The following is a 26245-nucleotide window of genomic DNA, read 5'->3' as shown; positions in this document are numbered from 1 at the left end:
TGGGGTCCTATCTTTAGCCTCCTTAAATAAAACAATTATCAGCCAAGAATTTTGTATCTAAACTAAAACTAAACTTCATAAATGAAGGAAAGATAAACTTTTTTTCAGACAAAAAAATGCTGAGAGAATTTGCCACTACCAAGCCAGCACTGCAATAACTGCTAAAAGGAGCTCTAAATCTTGACACAAATCCTCAAAAGACACACAATAGAACCTCCTTAAAGCATAAATCTCACAGGATCTATAAACCAATAACACAATGATAAAAAGGTATTCGGGCAACAACTAACACAATGAATAGAATATTACCTCACATCTCAATACTAACATTGAATGTAAATGGCCTAAATGTGCCACTTAAAAGATACAGAATGGCAGAATGGATAAGAATTCACCAACCAAGTGTCTGCTATCTTCAAGAGACTCAACTGACACATAAGGACTCACACAAAGTTAAGATAAAGGGGTGAAAAAGATATTCCATGCAAATGTACACCAAAAGTGAGCAGTAGTAGCTATTCTTATATCAGACAAAACAAATGATAAAGCAACAGCAGTTTAAAAAGACAAAGAGGGACATTATATAATGATAAAAGGACTTGTCCAACAGGAAAATACCACATTCCTAAATATGCATGCACCTAACACTGGAGCTCCCAAATTTATAAAACAAATAATTACTACTAGACCTAAGAAATGAGATAGCAACACAATAATAGTGGGGGACTTCAATACTCTTCTGACAGCACTAGACAGGACATCAAGACAGTCCACAGAGAAACAATGGGCTTAAACTATACCCTAGAAAAATGTACTTAACAGATATTTACAGAACTGTCTAGCCAACAACTGCAGAATATATATTCTATTCATCATACATGGAGCATTCTCCACGACAGACCATATGATAGGCCACAAAACAAGTCTTAATAAATTTAAGAAAATCAAAATTATATCAAGTACTCTCTCAGACCACAGTGGAATAAAATTGGAAATTAACTCTGAAAGGAACCCTGAAAACCATGCAAACACATGGAAATTAAACAACCTGTTCCTGAATGATCGTCGAGTCAAAAGGAAATCAAGATGGAAATTTAAATTTAAAATTCTTTGAACTGAACAATAGTAATGACACAATATCAAAACCCCTGGGATACAGCAAAGGTGGTGCTAAGAGGGAAGTTCATAGTATTAAATGACTACATCAAAAGGCCTGAAAGAGCACAAATCTAAGGTCACACCTCAAGGAGCTAGAGAAACAAGAACAAAGCAAACTCAAACCCAGCAGAAGAAAAGAAATAATGAAGATCAGAGCAGAACTAAATGAAATGGAAACAAACAAACAAAAATATAAAAGACAAATGAAACAAACAACTGGTTTTATGATCACATGATCATCTCAATAGATGCAGAAAAAGCATTTGACAAAATCCAGCATCGCTTTATGATTAAAACCTTCAGCAAAATTGGCATAGAAGGAACTTATGTTAAGGTAATAAAAGCCATTTATGACAAACCCACATCCAATATTACACTGAGCAAGAAAAAATTGAAAGCATTCCCCTGAGAATTGGAAGAAGACAAGGATGTCCACTTTCACCACTTCTATCCAACATAATACTGGAAATTCTAGCCAGAGCAATCAGACAAGAGAAAGAAATAAAGGGCATCTAAATTGGTAAAAAGGAAGTCAAACTGTCGCTGTTTGTTGATGATCTGACTGTATACCTAGAAAACCCTAAAGACTCATCCAAAAAGCTCCTAGAACTGAGAAATGAATTCAGCAAAGTTTCAGAATACAAATTAATATACACAAATCAGTAGCTCTCCTATACACCAACAGCGACCAAGCTGAGAATCAAATCAAGAACTCAGTCACTTTTACAACAGCTGCAAAAAAATAAAATAAAACACTTAGGAATATACCTAACCAATGAGGTGAAAGGCCTCTACAAGGAAAACTACAAAACATTACTGAAAGAAATTATAGACACCACAAACAAATGGAAATACATCCCATGCTCATGGATGGGTAGACTCAATATTGGGAAAATGACCATACTGCCAAAAGCAATCTAAAATTCAATTTGTAGATTGAATTGTAATCACCAAAACTGCATGGTACTGGTGTAAAAATAGGCACATAGACCAATGGAACAGAATAGAGAACCCAGAAATAAAGCCAAATACTTATCACCAACTGATCTTCGACAAAGCAAACAAAAACAAATTTATGTTTGGGGAAAGAACACCCTATTCAACAAATGGTGCTGGGGTAATTGGCAAGCCACGTGTAGAAGAATGAAACTGGATCCTCATCTCTCACCTTATATAAAAATCAACTCAAGATGAATCAAAGACTTAAATCTAAGACCAGAAACCATAAAAATTCTAGAAGATAACATCAGAAAAACCCTTTTAGACATTGGCTTAGGCAAAGACTTTATGACCAAGAACCCAAAAGCAAATGCAACAAAAACAAAGCGCTAGTTTGTTGAAAAGATAAATAAAACTGATAGACTATTAGTGAGACTAAGAAAAGAAGAGAGAAGATCCAAATAAACTCAATTAGAAATGAAAACAGAGATATTACAACCGATACCACAGAAATACAAAAGATCATTCAAAGCTACTATGAACACCTCTATACGCATAAACTAGAAAACCTAGAGGAGATTGATACATTCCTGGAAATATACAACCCTCCTAGATTAAGCCAGGAAGAAACAGAAACTCTGAAGAGACCAATAACAAGCAGCGAGATTGAAATAGTAATAATAATAATAAAAAAATGCCAACAACAAAAAAGTTCTGGACCAGATGGAGGATAACTGAATTCTATCAGACATTCAAAGAAGAATGGGACTTAATTAAACTAAAAGGTTCTGTACAGCAAAGAAATAATCAGCAGAGTAAACAGACAACCCACAGAGTGGGAGAAAATATCCAGAATCTACAAGGAACTCAAACAAATCAACAAGAATAAAACAAATAATCTCATCAAAAAGTGGGCTAAGGATATGAATAGACAATCTCAAAAAAAGAAATTCAAATGGCCAAAAAACATGAAAAAACAATCAACATCACTAATGATCAAGGAAATGCAAATCAAAACCACAGTGCAATACTACCTTACTGCTACAAGAATGGCCATGATAAAAAAATTAAAAATAATAGATGTTGGCATGGATGTGGTGAAAAGGGAACACTTTTACACTGCTGGTGGGAATGTAAACTAGTATAACTGCTATGAAAAACAGTGTGGAGATTCCTTAAAGAGCTAAAAATAGAAATACCATTTGATCCAGCAACCCCATTATTGGGTATCTACCCAGAGGAAAAGAAGTCATTATATGAAAAAGATATTGCACATGCATGTTTATAGCAGCATAATTTGCAATTGCAAAAGTATGGAACCAGCCCAAATGCCCATTAATTAACAAGTGGATAAAGAAATTGTGATATATATATATGTATACCATGGAGTAATGGCCTTCACAGCAACCTGGATGGGTTTGGAGACCATTATTCTAAGTGAAATAACTCAGGAATGGAAAACCAAACATTGTATGTTCTCACTCATAAGTGGGAGCTAAGCTATGAGGACACAAAGGCATAAGAATGATACAATGAACCTGGGGGAAAGGGTGGGAGGAAGGTGAGGGATAAAAGACTACACACTGTGTACAGTGTACAGTGCTGGGGTGATGGGCGCACCAAACTTCAGAAATCACCACTAAATAACTTATTTTTGTAACTAAACACCACCTGTTCCCCAAAAACCTATTGAAATAAATAAAATGAAGTATGAAAAAATAATTAATAATAAACAAACAAATACATACATGCATCCCAGTGGTTCTGTATCTCTGGGGAACCCTGACCAATACAAAGGGCATGATGTATGCAACCTACTCTCAAATGTTTCTAAGAAAATTTTACATTAAAAATATGTGGCAAAATGTTAAAAATGGTGAATCTGGGTAAAGGTATATGAAGTTGTTTATACTATTACTGTAACTCTTCTATATGTTTTATTTCAGAATAAAAAGTTGGACATTTAAAGTGGTAGGCCATTTATGTTTCAGCTAACAAAATTCTAGTCAGGGGAAGACCCTGACTGGCATTTTTCATAATAGGCCAGGATTTTTCTTGTTTTGGGTTCTGCTGAAATGAGAACCTAAATCAAGCTTTAGGTTTAGGCAAGTTATTGGGGGTAGGGGGGGTGTATCTCAGGAAGCAGAAATTAGAGAATGGAAGAGTCAAACAGGGAAGAAGCATTATCAGTTGAGCTCTCACTGTAGGTACCTGTGACTCAGTCCTGCTGGAGACCTGTGGTAGCCAGGCTCCAGGATGGCCCCAATGAGCCCTGCCTCCATACAGTCATACCTTTGTGTAGTGCCTGTTCACTCTGTACCAGGGTTGGTGTGTCTGACCAATGTCACATAGCAGAAGTGATGGTAGGTCACTTACAAGATTAGGTCATAAAAAAGACCATGGCTTTCATTTTGGGCACTGGCCCTCCCTCTGGGGGAAGCGATGTGGTGAGGAGTCTTATGAAGAGGTCTATGTAGCCAGGTGAAGCCTCCTGTCAACAGTCACTCTGTCAACAGAAGTGGATCCTCCAGACTTAGTCAGGCCTCCAATGACTGTAGCCTTCGCGGACTCATTGATTGTAGCCAGTGAGAGCCATTGAGAGTCTCTGAGCCAAAGCCACCCAGCTAAGCTGCTCTCAGATTCCTGATGCACAGGAATTGTGAAATAAAAAACATTTGTTATTTTAAACCACTGTTTGAAGTAATTTGTTACACAGAAACAGCTAACACAGGACCCTCTGAGGAATCATGTTGAATATATCTCAGAACTGTTCCTCCAAAGATGGGGAGGCTGAGGCATTTATCCATAAAATCCCATTCCCACCTTTGCTGAGAGTTAGGAACCCTCAGTGTGAACACTGGAGGTGAGATGCCATCAACGTGCTGGAGCTGTTCAACATTGTTGAAATTGGAACTGACCCAATTTTCCCACAGAGCTGATGTTTATGGTTTCTTTGAACAGACATAGAAATTGATCCTCTCAATCTTAAAACTTGAGAAAGTTAACATTTGTCTTACCTGAGTTCCTTTCTCAGGAAACCAACCGTCAGGCCTCCCAAATAGTATCAAGGAGCTGAAACTCACTAGATTACTTCATTTGGACAGTGAGAGATCAGACCCCCTCATCTGTCATGACTGCCTAACTGACCATCTGCTTCCTGTTGACCAGCTCCTCTTGTTTACCCTCCCTAATTCCTGTTTTCCCACACATGGTTACATTTCTTCCCTGCTATATAAACCCCTTATCTTAGTAGGTCAGGGAGATGGATTTGAGACTGATCTCCCATCTCTTCGGCTGCAGTACCTGATTAAAGCCTTTTTTTTCTTTTTAATTATACTTTAAGTTCTGGGATACATGTGCAGAATGTGCAGGTTTGTTACATAGGTATACATGTGCCATGGTGGTTTGTTGCACCCATCAACCCATCATCTACATTAGGTATTTCTCCTAATGCTATCCTTCGCCTAGCCCCCTACCCCCCGACAGGCCCTGGTGTGTGATATTCCCTTCCCTGTGTCCATGTGTTCTCATTGTTCAACTCCCACTTATGAGTGAGAACATGGGGTGTTTGGTTTTCTGTTCCTGTGTTAGTTTGCTAAGAATGATGGTTTCCAGTTTCATCCATGTCCCTGCAAAGGACATGAACTTATCCTTTTATATGGCTGCATAGTATTCCATGGTGTATATGTGCCACATTTTCTTAATCCTGTCTATCATTGATGGACATTGGGTTGGTTCTAAGTCTTTGCTATTGTGAATGGTGCTGCAATAAACATACGTGTGCTTGTGTCTTTACAGTGGAATAATTTATAATCCTTTGGGTATATACCCAGTAATGGGATTGCTGGGTCAAATGGTATTTCTGGTTCTAGATCCTTAAGGAATTGCCACACTGTCTTCCACAATGGTTGAACTAATTTACACTCCCACCAACAGTGTAAAAGTGTTCCTATTTCTCCACATCCTCTGCAGCATCTGTTGTTTCTTGACTTAATGATCGCCATTCTAACTGGTGTGAGATGGTATCTCATTGTGGTTTTGATTTGCATTTCTCTAATGACCAGTGATGATGAGATTTTTGTCATATGTTTTTTGGCTGCATAAATGCCTTCTTTTGAGAGGTGTCTGTTCATATCCTTTGCCCACTTTTTGATGGGGTTTTTTTTTTCTTGTAAATTTGTTTAAGTTCCTTGTAGATTCTGGATATTAGCCCTTTGTTAGATGGATAGATTGCAAAAATTTTCTACCATTTTGTAGGTTGCCTATCATTCTGATGGTAGTTTCTTTTGCTGTGCAGAAGCTCTTTAGTTTAATTAGATCCCATTTGTCAATTTTGGCTTTTGTTGCCATTGCTTTTGTTATTTTAGTCATGAAGTCTTTGCCCATGCCTATGTCCTGAATGCTATTGCCTAGGTTTTCTTCTAGGGTTTTTATGGTTTTGGGTCTTACGTTTAAGTCCTTAATCCACCTTGAGCTAATTTTTGTATAAGGTGTAAGAAAGGGGTCAAGTTTCAGTTTTCTGCATATGAAAGCCTTCTTCTTTAGCAATATTCATCTCAGTGATTGTCTCTCTGTGTTGAGCAGACTGAACCCCTGGTGTTCAGTAAGGAAATCAAAGGTGGGCTATGATTTCAGGAACGTATGTGGAAAGGGGGCACAATAAAGCATCTAAATAGTATCATCTTTAACGTTGCCAAAACAAGATACAGGGTTTAAACAATGTGAAGCTCTCTTGAGGATCTTTTCCCTCTTTATTTACTGTTAGTTTCTTAGTCTTCAAAGTTTATCTCATAGAAATAGTAATCCAAGCAGAACTGGAACTGTTTTAAAAACTCCAAAATGCATAATTCACAGATTGCCATTGTTAAAATTGTCTGCCATTTTATATGCTATAAAAATACATACACGTTTTTATTGAAATCATAATCATAGTTTATAGCCTGCTTTTGTCGCTAACAAATATATGGAAAACAATGTCCAATGTCAAGTGATACCATTTTAATAACTAAATCCTGAACGCATCATCCAATGAAAAACAATGATCTAACTTATCAGGCTTCATTGTGTTTTCCAGTGTGAGGAAGTTACCAGATGGAGCTTTGAGCAAATGAAGGGTATGATGTCATTTATTTAAGTGATACAAAATAAATCCTGTGCCATGACCTCTATAGAGGCACTTCTAAGAGCGTATTGAAATAACTTTCCAATTATATTTTTCAATCTAAGTTTTCTTGTTAAAAATAAAAATGAGGTCAGGCACTGTGGCTCACGCCTGTAATCCTAGCACTTTGGGAGGCTGAAGCGGGTGGACTGCCTGAGCTCAGGAGTTCAAGACCAGCCTGGGCAACATGGTGAAATCCCATCTCAACTAAAATACAAAAAAATTAGCCGGCATGGCAGCATGTACCTGTAATCCTAGCTACTTGGGAGGCTGAGGCAAGAGAATTGCTAGACCCTGGGAGGTGGAGGTTGCAGTGAGTGGTGATCATGCCACTGCACTCCAGCCTCGGTGACTGAGCAAGACTCTGTCTCTAAAAAAAATAAATTAAATTAAATAAATAAATATATATGAGTTGAGCCAGTGGTTCTACTTCCCATTGTCAGGTGGGGTGCCAAGAACTTGGCCTGGTACTCATTCCACACTTGCTGCTTGACCAGGTGCTTACTGATGGCCTCCCGTATGGGGTAGGCACACACCAGCTCTAAAGCCCTTCTCCTGAATCCAGTGCTGGCTTCTGCTAGAAACAACTTCTTGGGAATGAAAATGCATTTCGTTCCTTCACTAATCTAGAAGAGAGAATAAACATTTTGATATTTATTTTGAGAGATTTTTAGTTGCTTAATGCATAAAGGTAATGTGGGTCAAACATGGATTTGAGAGTTCATATGTCTCATTAGGCCCACCCCAGTGCCTAATGAATCAACGTGGATGTGATGTATACAAGAGGAGTGGCTGACTAGTCTACCCAATCTGGGAACCAGGATGGCAACTGTGAAGTCATTTGGGTCCATTATGTCCTAACATCCCTCCTAACAAATAAAACATTCTGCATAAAGACTATAAAAAGATTAGTCTAGAAAATATGAGCCCTAATGGGGACAAATGATACACAGTTAAACTATAAGATAGTATAAGATAGGTAGTTATTTAACGATTGGCAGGTAACCTGGAATATGGGCCTGATGTTAACGGTTAATTCTCTGTCAGTAGGCCATAGTGTTCTCGTCTCTGTTCTAGTCCTCGTCTAGATCTTTCTCTTCTTCTATTGGGCCAGGTTTTATTCCTCTGACCTCTATTGTACATTTCTATGTTGTAGATGGATCTGTATGAGCCAGGGACACATTTATGAAAGAGAAACTGATCACTCTGTCATATTAGACTTCATTCTCTCTTCAACTCAAAATATCTGTTTCCCCCAAGGTTCAGCAAGGTATTTTTTTGGTTTTTCAATTTGTGTTCTTTTTAAATTGCTATTTTCCACTGCCAGTGTATCAGATGTTAGGATCCTGGTTCTTTAAAATACCTTCTATACCAGTGTGAGAGTAAATTAGAATCCTGTAAGATTTTAAAAGAGGAAGAGAACATATTCTTGGTTGGATATTCCCTGGGATGCAGTCTCTTATTATTTAAATGGATTTTCTTGTAGAGCTGTTTCTCTGTTCTAGTAACAATGCTTCCATTGTAACTGCCTGCTCTGGAGAACAGAGATTGGCCCCATAGTGGACTCTGTAGGCTAACTCTGCACAGGTTCTATAGGTACAGGGAAGGCTCTGGCTATGTAAGTTTCAAAACTTCTTTGAATACTCAACTTTATATTGCTTGAAAACTTTGTGAATCTCAAAAAGTGAGAAAAATTAGTAAAATCTGAAAAGTTTCAGTTAACATGGGATAAATCCTGAATATACATGACGTGGAAAATGGCAGATGAAAACTGGTATTTATTCTTGAAAAAAAAAAACCTACCAATAGACCAAAAAAATTCCAAGGTAGGCCGGGTGTGGTGGTTAACACCTGTAATCCCAGCACTTTCAGAGGCTGAGGTGGGTGGATCACTTGAGGTCAGGAGTTTGACACCGGCCTAGCCAACATGGTGAGACCCCATTTGTACTAAAAATACAAAAATTAGTTGGGCATGGTGGTGTGTGCCTGTAGTCCTAGCTACACAGGAGGCTGAGCCAGGACAATCGCTTGAACCCAGGAGGCAGAGGGTGCAGTGAGCCGAGATCACGCCGCTGCACTCCAGCCTGGGTGACAGAGCAAGACCCTGTCACAAACAAACAAACAAATCCAAGGAAATTTAAATATTTTAAATTCCATTTTAAAAATGTTTCAATATTTCTGAACCCAAAGTTTTTTGATTTCCATAAATCTCTTTGGATTTCTACGTTGTAGGATGCTGCTAGGAACGTTGTGTCCTGTCTGTGAGCTCCTATGTGCTGAGCAAATGAACATAGCATGTGACTTTTGGAAGAATGATTCAGAGACCACTTTGGAAAAAAGATGTGCTTTTACCAGACACAAATGAAGATCACATGATTTGTCCAGTGTTTCCTCCAAGCCCTCAAATTGTAAGAGAACCCAAGTCACTAAACGTCAAAGGTAACTTTTTATTAATTAAGCAAGAGACCAGAAAAATAAAATCAGCAGCAGATTTTTAATTAATTCTACTGTAACAATGAACCTACACATGGTCTTTTAGGAGTCAAATAAAATAGGAATGTAAACTATGTATTCTAAAATCCATGTAAAGTTCAGAATCAGATATTCAGAAGGAATGAGCCACACTACCAATTAAAATATCTGTTAAAAATTCAAGGCAGATAATCTATTTTTGTTTTGAGTCTTAAAAAATTTATCATAATGGCAAAAATGAATGATTGTTACTTTTGGGGACAGCCAGACTTGAGCTAGGACTTGCAGGACAGAAAAGGTCTTGCTCAGGAGGGCAGGTGATCTAAATTAATTTCCATCTTTTTTTTTTTTTTTTTTTTGAGATGGAATGCTGCTGTGTCGCCCAGACTGGAGTGCAGTTGTGTGATCTCAGCTCACTGCAAACTTCACCTCCTGAGTTCAAGTGATTCTCCTGCCACAGCCTCCTAAGTAACTGGGACTACAGGTGCCCGCCATCACACCTGGCTAACTTGTATTTTTAGTAGAGACGGCGTTTCGCCATGTTGGTCAGGCTGGTCTCGAACTCCTGACCTCAGGTGATCCACTCACCTCACAGCCCCTGAAAGTGCTGGGATTACAGGCATGAGTCATCGCACCTGGCCTAATTTCCATTTTCTTAGTAACCAATATGCATGAGTCTTATTTTCTACCTCACACATGATTCTCATTTCTTAACTCATGAGACAAATCTTTATACATTTTTCTTAAGTCATAGAGCCCAGAACTGGACAGTTTATTGGTAAACATCTGTTCAGCATTGAGCTTTCATTTCCATACAGGAAGGCAAACACTTAAATTAAGCAGAAACTTACAAACCAGTTTGAGGAGCCAGCACCCAGAAGCTAGGTGCCCCCATTATCTTTGAATCAAATGTTTGTGGAGGGAAAAATAGAATGTTTCAAAGTACTCATGTATGTGATTACATAACAAACAGTTTGGCTACTGTAAATAAAATATTTTGGTCTTTTTCAACAACTTAAAACTTATTTTAAGAATATTTTTTTCTGAGCAAATGTAGGTTCCGCCAAAACTAAAATTTTATAATAATCATCCCCTTTTAACATAAAATATCCCAGTTTTCTAATAATTTTTTTTTGAGACAGGATCTCACTGTGTTGCCCAGGCTGCATTGCAGTGGCATGACCTCAGTTCACTGCAGCCTCAACCTCCCTGGCTCAAGGGATCTCCCTACCTCAGCCTCCCTAGTAGCTGGTACTACAGGTGTACACCACCACGTCAGTTTAATTTTTATATTTTTTGTAGAAACGAGTTTTCACCATGTTGCCCAGGCTGGTCTCAAACTCCTGGCCTCATGTGATCCACCTGCCTTAGCCTCCCAAAGTGCTGGGATTACAGGCGTGAGCCACTGCAACCAGCTGGTAATTTATAGATATATATCTGAGTTTGTTGTTTTATACTAGCTGTGCCTATGGTGGACCTTGTTCTTACTTAAGTTTTTGCATATAGTCCAGCTTGTTTCCATTTTCGTGCCTTTTGTCTCTATGAGAAAATGCTGATATTATTATAAGAGTAGAAATTTTGGAATCAGATCCTAGTACTGAAACTTGCTATGTAAGGGACATTAGACCCAATCCTTTATTTTAGGAAGCCCAGTTGGTTTTTTATTTTTTATTTTAATTTGTAAAGTGAGGATAAAATAACGTATAGGTTCATTGTAGGATCAAATGAGTGAACATATATAAAACTCGTAGCGTAGTTTCCCCATATTAGCTACTCAATAAGTGAGAGGCTCTCCTTTTGTATGAGGTAGCCTAGACATCCTCGATCTAAAAATTAATAGTTGTCTAGGCTGTGAGAGCATACGCAAATATCTGTTTTAAAATAATTATTTTTAAGGCTGGGCATGGTGGTTCACACCTGTAATCCCAGCACTTTGGGAGGCTGAGGCAGGTGAATCACTTGAGGTAAGGAGTTTGAGACCAGCCTGGCCAACATGGCAAACCCTGTCTCTACTAAAAATACAAAAATTAGCCAGGCGTGGTGGCAGGTGCCTGTAGTCTTCAGCCTGTAGAGGCTGAGGCAGGAGAATTGCATGAGTGCTTGAGTCCGGGAAGCAGAGGTTGCAGTGAGCCAAGATCACGCCACTGCACTCCAGCCTGGGTGACAGAGCAAGACTCCCTCTCAAAAAAATAAATAAATAAATACATAATTTTTTAAATTACATATATGCAAACTAAGAATTAAATATAACATAGATTAGACTTCTAATAGCAGGCTCTGAGAAGACTGTAATGTAATTTTAAGTCTCATTTCTCCAGAGCTCTTCAAGAATGGAGTCAGTCTAAAGGCCAGATAATATGAAACTAAATGAGCTTTGTTTCTGATTCTCTGCCTGAGCCCCATCCATAGCCTGGTAACACATGCAAAGCCCATAATCAATCTTCTTACTTCCTTGGTGAACACTTGGTCTAGGAAAAGTTCCAGGAAAAGGCATTCCTTCAGTTGAGGTTTATGGTGAATAGTAACCCATAAAAGTGACTGAAAAGTAGTCTATAAATATATATGCCTGATAAAAGTGATTAGCTATCAGGAAATATTTATTTATAATGTGTGAGACTATGGGAAAGATGAATGAGATGTGTTCTTTGCCTTCAGGAAACCTCAGTCTGCTTTAGAAGATAAGATTTGCTTTTTGCATTGATCTAATTGCTTTCTGAAAAATGCAAGGACTTTTTTAAAAATGAGCTAAATTTATGTGAGGAAGAAATTATTATGTTTTCCATTCTCAATATGTACCAGGAACTGAACACATATTATCTCACTTAATGCTCTTGCCAATTCTGTGAAGTGGATATAATTATTCTCATTTTTTACATGAGAAAACTGAGGGTCATACAGGTTAGGTGACTTGGGTAAGGTCCATAAGAGTGGCATTTCCAAGAAGGCAATGCAGACCAATGTCTCTGGATCCAGTGTCCACACTATTTTCACTACCACTGATGGTAGCAGGGAGAATGGAAGGGAAGAAATAATTGTGAAATACACTTTGAAGAAATAAATTATAAATTTTAAAATTCATAAAATTTAAAATTTTTTAAAAAATTATAAAATTTAAAATTTATAATTTTTATAATTTCCTGAATAGGGATGTTTTAATATCAATACTTTATTAACAAAATTATATGAAGCCTTGGCTGAATTTTAATGAAAGCTTTCATAAATGAGACAAGGTGGGAGCATCAGGAAATGAAATAATTAAGTGTGTTGAGGGAATCAGATTAGTTTTATCCTCCTATTTTAAAAGACTTACCTTAATAATTTTAATAAGTATACTACTGTGCTTTTATGCAATGTATTTTCACTGTTGGCATTTTAAATTTAGAAGGCACCATTGTGAAAAGGAAAAAGCATTAGGTTAGAAGATCTGGGTTTGAGTTTTAGCTCCCAAATTACTATCGTGTGTTTGATCGTGGGAGGCTCACATAATCTACTTTTAATCTTGTAGGAATATTATTACAGATTCTACCTGATCCAGCCATCCATCCATCCACTTATTTAATTATTTATTCAATATACATTTATTGAGCATCTACTAAGTGCCAATCACTTTCACTTGAGACATCTTAGAGTTAAACTAGATTCAGATTCTGCCCTGGAGGAGACCAGTATAGAAAGAGAGACAGACATGAATATAAAACAAGGCAGTGTAAAACATCATAGGTGACATAAAGAAAACCTGTCCTGATCACAGTGGACAGAAAGAAGAGGTCACTTCTTGGTGACTATGTTGCCCAGGCTGGTCTCAAACTCTTGGCCTCAGAGATCCTCCTGCTTTAACCTCCCAAAGTGCCAGGATTACAGATGTAACCCACTGCACCTTGCCAAGAGTTAGTTTTTAAATCATTGACAGTATGAAGGGTTTCTTTTCTTTTCTTTTCTTTTCTTTTCTTTTGGTGGGGAGATAGTGGCTTACAGTAAAAAAAAAAATTATACACTATATCTCAACTAGAAACTAAATGAAACTAAACTAGTATGCACTTTTGAGACATTAAGATGAAATCAAAAACTAATACCAATCATACTTCCAAACTGATTTATCATATCAAAGCCAGAGAAGGACACTATAAGAAAATAAAAATTACAGGCCAATATCCCTGATAAACATAGATGAAAAAGTCCTCAACAAAATACTAGCAAGCCAAATTCAACAACAGCACATCAAAGGATAATTCATCAAAAGGATAATTCATCGAGATCAAGTAGGATTAACCCTGGGATGCAAAGAAGGTTCAACATAGGTAAATTAAATATATGTAATGTACTGCATTAAGAGAATGAAGGTCAGGAATCACATAACCATCTCAATAGATGCAGGAAAGGCATTTGGCAAAATTCAACATCTTACAATGATAAATACTCTCAATACATTAGGTACAGAAGGAACGTATCTTAATACAACAAAGTCTATATATAACAAGCCAATAACTAGCATTAGTGAAAAGTTAAAAAATCAGAAAGGAAGAAGTTATTTCTGTTTGTGAATGACATGATCTTATATAAAGAAAATCCTAGGGTCCGTTCCAAGATGGCCAAATAAGAACAGCTCCGGTCTGCAGCTCCCAGCGTGATCGATGCAGAAAACAGGTGATTTCTGCATTTCCAACTGAGCCTCTGCTGGTGGTACCCAGGCAAACAGGGTCTGAAGTGGACCTCCAGCAAACTCCAACAGACCTGCAGCTGAGGGACCTGTTTGAAGGAAAACTAACAAACAGAAAGGAATAACATCAACATCAACAAAAAGGACATCCACACCAAAACCCCATCTGTAGGTCACCAACATCAAAGACCAAAGGTAGATAAAACCACAAAGATGGGGAGAAACCAGAGCAGAAAAGCTGAAAATTCTAAAAACCAGAGAGCCTCTTCTCTTCCAAAGGATCACAGCTCCTTGCCAGCAATGGAACAAAGCTGGATGGAGAATGACTTTGACGAGTTGACAGAAGTAGGCTTCAGAAGGTTGGTAATAACAAACTTCTCTGAGCTAAAGAAGGATGTTCGAACCCATCGCAAGGAAGCTAAAAGCCTTGAAAAAAGATTAGATGAATGGCTAAGTAGAATAAACAGTGTAGAGAAGACCTTAAATGACCTGATAGAGCTGAAAACCATGGCATGAGAACTACGTGATGCATGCACAAGCTTCAGCAGCTGATTTGATCAAGTGGAAGAAAGGGTATCAGTGATAAAAGATCAAATTAATGAAATAAAGTGAGAAGAGAAGTTTAGAAAAAAAGAGTAAAAAGAAATGAACAAAGCCTCCAAGAAATATGGGACTATGTGAAAAGACCAAATATGAACAAAGCCTCCAAGAAATATGGGACTATGTGAAAAGACCAAATATATGTTTGATTGGTGTACCCGAAAGTGACAGGGAGAATAGAACCAAGTTGGAAAACACTCTTCAGGATATTATCAAAGAGAATTTCCCCAACCTAGCAAGGCAGGCCAACATTCAAATTCAGGAAATACAGAGAACATCACAAAGATACTCCTCAAGAAGAGCAACTCCAAGACACATAATTGTCAGATTCACCAAGGTTGAAATGAAGGAAAAAATGTTAAGGGCAGCCAGAGAGAAAAATCAGGTTACCCTCAAAGGGAAGCCCATCAGACTAACAACAGATCTCTTTGCAGAAACTTTACAAGCCAGAAGAGACTGGAGGCCAATATTCAACATTCTTAAAGAAAAGTATTTTCAACCCAGAATTTCATATCCAGCCAAACTAAGTTTCATAAGTGAAGGAGAAATAAAATCCTTTACAGACAAGCAAATGCTGAGAGATTTTGTCACCACCAGGCTTGCCTTACAAGAGCTCCTGAAGGAAGCACTAAACATGGAAAGGAACAACCAGTACCAGCCACTGCAAAAACATGCCAAATTGTAAAGACCATCGAGGCTAGGAAGATACTGCATCAACTAACAGCTAACATCATAATGACAGGCTCAAATTCACACCTAACAATATTAACCTTAAATATAAATGGGCTAAATGCCCCACTTGAAAGACACAGAATGGCAAATTGGATAGAGTCAAGACCCATCAGTGTGCTGTATTCAGGAAACCCATCTCATGTGCAGAGACACACATAGGCTCAAAATAAAGGGATGGAGGAAGATCTACCAAGCAAATGGAAAGAAAAAAAAAAAGGCAGGGGTTGCAATCATAGTCTCTGATAAAATAGACTTTAAACCAACAAAGATCAAAAGAGACAAAGAAGGCCATTATATAATGGTAAAGGGTTCAATTCAACAAGAAGAGCTAACTATCCTAAATATATATGCACCCAATACAGGAGCACCCAGATTCATAAAGCAAGCCCTGAGTGACCTACAAAGAGACTTAGACTCCCACACAATAATAATGGGAGACTTTAACACCCCATTGTCAATATTAGACAGATCAATGAGACAGAAGGTTAACAAGGATATCCAGGACTTGAACTCAGCTCTGCACCTAGCGGACCTAATAGACATCTACAGAACTCTCCTCCCCAAATCAATGAAACATACATTCTTCTCAGCACCACACCGCACTTATGCCAAAATTGACCACATAGTTCAAGTAAAGCACTCCTCAGCAAATGTAAAAGAACAGAAATCACAACAAACTGTCTCTCAGACCACAGTGCAATCAAATTATAACTCAGGATTAAGAAACTCACTCGAAACTGCACAACTACATGCTCCTGAATGACTACTGGGTACATAACGAAATGAAGGCAAAAATAAAGATGTTCTTTGAAACCAATGAGAACAAAGATACAACATACCAGAATCTCTGGGAGACATTTACTGCAGTGTGTACAGGGAAATTTATAGCACTAAATGCCCACAAGAGAAAGCAGGAAAGATCTAAAATCGACACACCCTAACATCACAATTTAAAGAACTAGAGAAGCAAGAGCAAACAAATTCAAAACTAGCAGAAGGCAAGAAATAAGTAAGATCAGAGCAGAACTGAAAGAGATAGAGACATAAAAAACCCTTCAAAAAAATCAATGAATCCAGATGCTGTTTTTTTGAAAAGATCAACAAAATTGACCACTATCAAGACTAACAAAGAAGAAAAGAGAGAAGAATCAAATAGACGCAATAAAAAATGATAAAGGGGATATTACCACTGATGCCACAGAAATACAAACTACCATCAAGAGAATACTGTAAACACCTCTATGCAAATAAACTAGAAAATTTAGAAGAAATGGATAAATTCCTCGACACATACACCCTCCCAAGACTAAACCAGAAAGAAGTTGAATTTCTGAATAGACCAATAACAGGCTCTGAAATTGAGGCAATAATTAATAGCCTACCAACCAAAAAAAGTCCAGGACCAGATGGATTCACAGCTGAATTCTACCAGAGGTACAAGGAGGAGTTGGTACCATTCCTTCTGAAACTATTCCAATCAACAGAAAAAGAGGGACTCCTCCCTAACTCATTTTATGAGGCCAGCATCATCCTGATACCAAAGCCTGGCAGAGACACAACAAAAAAAGAAAATTTTAGACCAATATCCCTGATGAACATCGATGCAAAAATCCTCAATAAAATACTGGCAAACTGAATCCAGCAGCACATCAAAAAGCTTATTCACCGCAATCAAGTCAGCTTCATCCCTTATATGCAAAGCTGGTTCAACATATGCAAATCAATACAAATAATCCATCACATAAACAGAACCAACGACAAAAACCACATGTTCATCTGAATAGATGCAGAAAAGGCCTTCAACAAAATTCAACAGCCCTTCATGCTAAAAACTCTCAATAAACTAGGTATTGATGGAATGTATCTCCAAATAATAAGAGCTGTTTATGACAAACCCCCAGCCAGTATCACAATGAATGGGCAAAAAACTGGAAGCATTCCCTTTGAAAACTGGCACAAGACAGGGATGCCCTCTCTCACCACTCCTATTCAACATAGTGTTGGAAGTTCTGGCCAGGGCAGTTAGGCAAGAGAAAGAAATAAAGGGTATTCAATTAGGAAATGAGGAAGTCAAATTGTCCCTGTTTGCAGATGACATGATTGTATATTTAGAAAACCCCATCGTCTCAGCCCAAAATCTCAAGCTGATAAGCAATTTCAGCGAAGTCTCAGGATACAAAATCAATGTACAAAAATCAGAAGAACTCCTATACACCAATAACAGATGAATAGAGAGCCAAATCTTGAGTGAACTCCCATTCACAATTGCTACAAAGAGAATAAAATACCTAGGAATCCAACTTACAAGGGATGTGAAGGACCTCTTCGAGGAGAACTACAAACCACTGCTCAACGAAATAAAGGAGGACACAAACAAATGGAAGAACATTCCATGCTCATGGATAGAAAGAATCAATATCATAAAAACGGCTATACTGCCCAAGGCAATTTATAGATTGAATGCCATCACCATCAAGCTACCAATGACTTTCTTCACAGAATTGGAAAAAACTATTTTAAAGTTCATATGGAACCACAAAAGAGACTGCATTGCCAGACAATCCTAAGTAAAAAGAACAAAGCTGGAGGCATCACGCTACCTGACTTCAAACTATACTACAAGGCTACAGTAACCAAAACAGCATGGTACTGGTACCAAAACAGAGATATAGACCAATGGAACAGAACAGAGCCCTCAGAAATAACACCACACATCTGCAGCCATTTGATGTTTGACAAACCTTACAAAAACAAGAAAAGGGGAAAGGATTCCCTATTTAATAAACGGTTCTGGGATAACTGGCTAGCCACATGTAGAAAGGTGAAACTGGATCCCTTCCTTACACTTTATACAAAAATTAATTCAAGACGGATTAAAGACTTACATGTTAGACCTAAAACCATAAAAACCCCAGAAGAAAACCTAGGCAATACCATTCAGGACATAGTCATGTGGAAGGACTTCATGACTAAAACACCAAAAGCAATAGCAACAAAAGCCAAAATAGACAAATGGGATCTAATCAAACTAAAGAGCTTCTGCACAGCAAAAGAAACTACCATCAGAGTGAACAGGCAACCTACAGAATGGGAGGAAATTTTTGCAATCTACCCATGTGACTAAGGGCTAATATCCAGAATCTACAAAGAAATTAAACAAATTTACAGAAAAAAACAACCCCATCAACAAGTGGGCAACGGATATGAACAGACATTTCTCAAAAGAAGACAGTTATGCAGCCAACAGACACGTGAAAAAAAGCTCATCATCACTGGCCATCAGAGAAATGCAAATCAAAACCACAATGAGATACCATCTCACACCAGTTAGAATGGTGATCATTAAAAAGTCAGGAAACAACAGATGCTGGAGAGGATGTGGAGAAATAGGAAAGCTTTTACACTGTTGGTGGGAGTGTAAACAAGTTCAACCATTGTGGAAGAGAATGTGGCGATTCCTCAAGGATCTAGAACTACAAATACCATTTGATCCAGCCATCCCATTACTGGGTATATACCCAAAGGATTATAAATCATGCTACTATAAAGACACATGCACACGTATGTTTATTACAGCACTATTCACAGTAGCAAAGACTTGGAACCAACCCAATGTCCATCAATGATAGACAGGATTAAGAAAATGTGGCACATATACACCACGGAATACTATGCAGCCGTAAAAAAGGATAGTTCATGTCCTTTGTAGGGACATGGATGAAGCTGGAAACCATCATTCTGAGCAAACAATCATAAGGACAGAAAACCAAACACTGCATGTTCTTACTCATAGGTGGGAATTGAACAATGAGAACACTTGGACACAGGGTGGGAAACATCACACACTGGGGCCTGTCATGGGGTAGGGGGTTGGGGGAGGGATAGTGTTAGGAGAAATACCTAACGTAAATGACGAGTTGATGGGTGTAGCAAACCAACACGGCACATGTATACCTATGTAACAAACCTGCACGTTGTGCACATGTACCCTATAACTTAAAGTATAATAAAAAAAGAAAACCCTAAAGACTCTACAAATAAAAATATTAGAACAAGTAAACAAATTCAGTGAAGTTGCAGGATAAAAAAATCAACATAACAAAAATCAGTAGCATTTCTATACACTAACAACAAACTACCCCCCAAAAAATCATGAAAATGATCTTGTTTATAATAGCAACTCAAAAAATAAGATACTTAGGAATAAATTTCACCAAGGGAGTGAAAGATCTGTACTCTGAAAACTATAAAACATTGATGAACAAAATTGAAAAAGACAAACATAAATGAAAAGATATTCCATGTTCATGGATTGGAATAATTAATATGGTTAAAATGACCATAAAAAACCCGAATAGCAAAGCCATCACAAGCAAAAAGAATAAAGCCAAAGGTACCATACCACCAGATCTCAAAATCAGAACTACAGTGTATCTCCACTAGAAACTAAATGTCAGTACCATGCTGTTTTGTTTACTATAGCTTTAGTAGTAGTATAGCTTAAAGCTGTAGTAACCAAAACAGCATGGTACTGGCATAAAAACTCATACATAGTCAAATGGAAGAGAATGAAGGATCCAGAATTTAATCCACATATCCACAGCCAACAGATTTCTGACAAAGATGTCAAGAATACTCACTGGAGAAAGGACAATCTCTTCAACAAATGGTGCTGGGAAAACTGGATATCCATATGCAGAAGAATGAAACTAGACCCCCACCTCTCACCCTATACAAAAATCAACTCAAAATGGGTCAAAGGCCTAAATGAAGAAGAAAAACAATAAAGCGACTAGAAGAAAACACAGAGAAAATGCTTCACAGCAATGGTCTGGCAAAGATTTTATGAATAAGACCTCAAAAGCACAGTCGTCAATATGAAAAATAAACAAATGGGATTATATCAAACTAAAAAACTTCTGCACAGCAAAGGAAATATCAACAGTGAAAAGACAACCTACAGAATAGGAGAAAACATTTAAAAATTACTCATCTGACAGGGGATTAATATCCAGAATATACAAGGAACGGAACCATCTCAACAGCAAAACAAAAATCTGTTTTTAAAATGGGCAGATGATTTGCACAGACATTTCTCAAAAGGAGACACGCAAACAGCTAACAAACATATGAAAAAATGCTCAATATCATTAATCATCAGGGAAATGCAAATCAAAACCACAATGAGGTATAATCTCACTCCATTTAGCATGGCTATTATCAAAGGGATAAAAAAAGATGCTGATGAGGATGCAGAGAAAAGGGAACTTTTATACACCGTTGATGGGAATGTAAAACTAGTACAGCTACTATGGAGAACAGTATGGAGGTTTCTCAAAAAACTACAAACAGAACTACCATATGATCCAGCAAGCCACAACTGGGAATTTATCCAAAGGAAAGGAAATCATTATATTGAAGGAACATCTGTATCCTATATTTATTGCAGCACTATTTTCAACAGCCAAGAGATGGAATCAACATCAGTATCCAGCAACAGATGAATGGATTTTTAAAAGTAGTATATATACACCATGGAATACTATTTAGCCATAAAACAGAATGAAATCCTTTTATTTGTGGCAACATGGATGGAATTGGAGGACACTATCTCAAGTTAAATAAGCAAAGAACAGAAAGTTAAGCACTGCAGGTTCTCACTTGGAAGTGGAAACAAAAACATTGATCTCATAGAAGTAAAAAGTAGGACAGGATAGTAGAGGCTCAAAAAGGTAAGGGAAAGGAGGGGATAATTGGGAGAGATATGTTAGAGGATCCAAAATTATAGCTAGATAGGAGACAAAAGTGTTCTATACCACTGTAGAATTACTGCAGTTAACAATAATATGTTATATAGTTTCAAATAGCTAGAAGGAGGATATTAAATCTTCACAACACAAATAAATGATAAATGTTTGAGATGATAGATATGCTAGTTACCCTAATAGAATACATTATGCTGAAACATCACTATGTACTCTATGAATTGGATGGTATTGTCAATTAAATAGAAATGAAACAATTTAAAAATGTATACAATTTTTAAAATTTGCTAAAATGTCCATATTGCTCAAATTAATATACAGATTCAATCCAATTTCTATCAAAATTCCAATGACATTTTTACAGAAATAGAAAAAACAATCTTAAAATTCATATGAAACCACAAAAGACTCTGAATAGCCAAAGCAGTCTTGAGCAAAAAGAACAGAGGGAGGTATCACACTACCTGATTTGAAAATCTACTACAGAATTACAATAACCAAAAAAGCATGGTACTGGCATAAAAAAAGTCACATGCACCAATGGAATAGAACAAAGAGCCCAGAAATAAATCCACACATTTAAAGTCCATTGATTCTCAACAAGGATGTCAAGAACACACAATGGGAAAAGAACACTCTTCAATAAATGGTGCTTTGAAAACTGGATATTCATATACAGAAGAATGGAATTAGATCATCACCTCACACCATATAAAAAACTCAATGCAAAATGAACTAAAGACTTAAATGTAGGACTTGAAACTTCAAACCTAGAAGAAAACATAGAGGGAAAGCTGCATAACACTGGTCTAGGCAAAGACTTTTTGCATATGACTCTAAAAGCATGGCAACAAAAGCAAAAATAGACAAATGAGATTATATCAATCTAAAAAGCTTCTGTACCACAAAGGAAACAATCATCAGAGTAAAAAGAGACAATCTATAGAATGGGAGAATATATTTGCAAACCGTATGTCTGCTAAGAGGTTAATATCTAAATACATATAATGAACTCAAACAACTCAATAGTAAGAAAACAAATAGCCCAATTAAAAAATGGGCAAAGGATCTGAATAGACATTTCTCAAAAGAACACATACATATTGTATAACATGACGACTACAGTTAACAAAATATTGTATTCTTGAAAAATGCTGAGAGTGGATATAAAATGTTCTCACCACAGAAAGAGGAATGCTTTTACACTGTGAGAGTGTAAATTAGTTCAACCATTGTGGAAGACGGTGTGGCAATTCCTCAAGGATCTAGAACAAGAAATACTATTTGACCCAGCAATCCCATTACTGGGTATATACCCAAAGAATTATAAATCATTCTACTATAAAGACACATGCACACGTATGTTTATTGCGGCACTATTCACAATAGCAAAGACTTGGAACCAACCCAAATGCCCATCAATGATAGACTGTATAAAGAAAATGTGGCACATATGCACATGGAATACTATGCAGCCATAAAAGGAGTGAGTTCATACCCTTTGCAGAGACATGGATGAAGCTGGAAGCCATCATTCTCAGCAAACTAACAGAGGAACAGAAAACCAAACACTGCGTGTTCTCACTAATAAGTGGGAGTAGAACAAGGAGGACACATGGACACATAGAGGGTAACATCACACACCGGGGCCTGCCAAGGGGGTGGGGGGCAAGGGGAGGGAAAGCATTACAACAAATACCTAATGCATGCAGGGCTTAAAACCTAGATGATGGGTTGATAGGTATAGCAAACCACCATGGCACATGTATACCTATGTAGCAAACATGCACATTATGCACATGTATCCCAGAACTTAAAGTAAAATAAAAATAAAAAAGATTTAGTTGTAAGAATGTCTGCCGGGCGCGGGGGCTCACGCCTGTAATCCCAGCACTTTGGGAGGCCGAGACGGGCAGATCACGAGGTCAGGAGATCGAGACCATCTTGGCTAACACGGTGAAACTCCGGCTCTACTAAAAATACAAAAAAAAGAAATTAGCCGGGCGTAGTGGCGGGCGCCTATAGTCCCAGCTACTCGGAAGGCTGAGGTAGGAGAATGGTGTGAACCCGGGAGGCGGAGCTTGCGGTGAGCCGAGATCAGCGCCACTGCACTCTAGCCTGGGCGACTCAGAGAGACTCCGTCTCAAAAAAAAAAAAAAAAAAGTCCTATAAATTTTTTTATTATGAAAAAATGTTATCACCACAAAAATGACAGCCATATGAGGTAATGCATATGTTAATTAGCTAGATTTAGTCATTCCACAATGTATAAATACTTCAAAATATTATGTTGTACACAATACATACATACAATTTTATCTGTCAATTTAAAAATAAAAAGTAAATATTTATTTTGGGGTATGATAAAGCAAATATCTTCAGTTACATTCTGTTACTGAAATTTAAGGACTATTATTTTTCAAGAACAATTTTTAAATTAAAATTCTTTATACTCAAAAAAAGAGGGCATAAATGGTTAATAGGTACATTTTTTTTAATGTTCAACATCACTAATCGTGAGAGAATGCAAATTAAAACCACAATGGGGTATCATCTCACACCTGTTAGAATGGCTACTATCAAAAACATGAAAGATAACACAAGTTGGCAAGGATGTGGAAAAAAGGGAACCCTGTACACTTTTGGTGGGGATGTAAGTTAGTACAGCCATTATGGAAAATAGTATGGAGGTTCCTCAAAAAATTAAAATAGAACTAGTATGTGATTCAGCCATGCCATTTCTGCATATATATCCAAAGGAGATGAAATCAGTATGTCAAAGAGATATGTGCACTCCCATGTTCACTGCAGCATTATTCACAACAGCTAAGACATGTAAACAACCTAAGTATCTATCAGCAGATGAATGGATAAAGAAAATGTAGTATATATACAAAGTGGAATACTATTCCGCCTTAAATAAGAAGGAAATCTAATTTGCGACAACATGGGTGAACTTGGAGAACATTAAGTGAAATTACCCAGACACAAAAAGATTTAAAAATTGCATGATCTTATTTATATGTGGAATCCAAAAAATTCAAACTCATAGAAACAGAGAGTAAAATAGTAGTTACCAGAGGCTAAGGGGTAGGGTGTTTGGTGAAATGTTGGTCAAAGACACAAAGTTTCAGGTACACAGGAGGAGTAAGTTCAAGAGATCTACTGCATACCATGGTACTATAGTTAATAACAATATATTGTATACTTGAACATTGTGAAGAGGTAGATTTTAAGTTTCTTACCATACACAAAAAATGGTAAATATGTGAGGTGACGCATATGTTAAATAGCTTGATTTAGCCATTCTACAATGTACACATATATCAAAATATGCTGTGTGCCACAAATAATACAATTTTTAGTCATCAATTAAAAAATTTAATAAATAGTAAATAATAAGCAGTTTTTTATATTAAGTATAGAAACCTAAAAAGAGAAAAATCAAATAATTTTATCTATTACTTTTAATTTAATGGCAGCTAAAAATAAGCAGAAATACTACAAATCTAATAAATTCAAGAACAGAAATTTAGGAGGAAGATATGCAAATGAAATTACTCATAGGATTATATATTACAAGGCAAATCAAACTGTTGTATAGGTCAAGCTAATCTTTTTTTTCAGTGTAATGAAGTAGGATTTGCCCATTAACTAAGTTACATAGATCTACCTTGCTTTTTTGCCTATGTTCAACAAGATACTTAGAAAGGAATTATTTCCAACCCATTAGCATGGTGGTTTTTCAAACCTGAGTGTAAGAATCACCTGGGGAATCTGTGAAAATTGCAGATCCCACGGCATCATCTCCTTCTGCCAGATTCTAATTCAGTAGGTCTGGGGTGAAGCCAAGGAATCTGCATTTTAGCACACATACAAGGGTATTTTAGTGCTTCAGGTTCACAGACCATACTTTGAGATAAACTATATTGTAGATGGTCAAGTAAAAACAATCTATCCCACATGTATCCTGATTTTTTTTTTTTTTTTTTTTTTGAGACACAGTCCTACTCTGTCGCCCAGGCCAGAGTGCAGTGGCACAATTTCAGCTCACTGCAACCTCTGCCTCCTGGGTTCAAGCAATTCTCCTGCCTCAGCCTCCCGAGTAGCTGGGGTTACAGGCGCATGCCACCACGCTCGCCTAATTTTTGTAATTTTAGTAGAGACGGGGTTTCACCATGTTGGCTAGGCTGGTCTCAAACTCCTGACCTTGTGATCCACCCGCCTCAGCCTCCCAAAGTGCTGGAATTACAGGCGTGAGCCACCGTGTCTGGCCATGTATCCTGAATTTTGAGATACAGTTGATAAATGATCAATTCTAATTGGAAGATTCCCTTAGCATCAAAAGGTAAACTCATGTTATGTCATATTTATCCTTTGAACAAGATCTCCAAGGATTTGACCATGATCCTCAAGTTAAACTTGAGGTCCAAGATGGCTGTGACTATGACATGTACCTACAGCCTCCCAGTAAGGAAGAGTGTCACCCATCGCCTCTTCTGTTGGAAACTTCTGTGCTCTCCTGAAACCCACAATGGATCATTTTAGGGAATTTAAATTAGCATGGGCATGCCCATTGGTGTGCTCTGACATGTAACCAAAGGAGACAGGGAAAAGTCAGGGTTGAATGAATCCTGGAATTTCAGAACTGGAAGATGATGCTTGAGGGTCTAATCCTCTAAATGTACAGATGAGTAAACAGGCAGCCAAATAAATACATAAAAATGTAAGCAACTTACTAAAAACCACATTTGTGGAGTT

General features: G+C 37.4%; 1 long non-coding RNA gene across 1 annotated transcript in view; it reads left to right on the top strand.

The window, feature by feature from the left end:
- LOC129533135 (uncharacterized) overlaps window positions 1-26245 on the top strand; it is a 75842-nt gene that overhangs the window by 6984 nt on the left and 42613 nt on the right. Inside the window, exon 2 of the long non-coding RNA XR_008679177.2 lies at window positions 9491-9697. This is a non-coding gene — a long non-coding RNA (uncharacterized lncRNA). The remainder of the gene's footprint in view (window positions 1-9490; window positions 9698-26245) is intronic.

Source organism: Gorilla gorilla, chromosome 3 (assembly GCF_029281585.2).
Source record: "Gorilla gorilla gorilla isolate KB3781 chromosome 3, NHGRI_mGorGor1-v2.1_pri, whole genome shotgun sequence".
NCBI classification, from domain to species: Eukaryota; Metazoa; Chordata; class Mammalia; order Primates; family Hominidae; genus Gorilla; species Gorilla gorilla.
The sequence above is the reverse complement of the archived record's forward strand: the minus strand, read 5'-3'. Positions and strand labels throughout refer to the sequence as shown.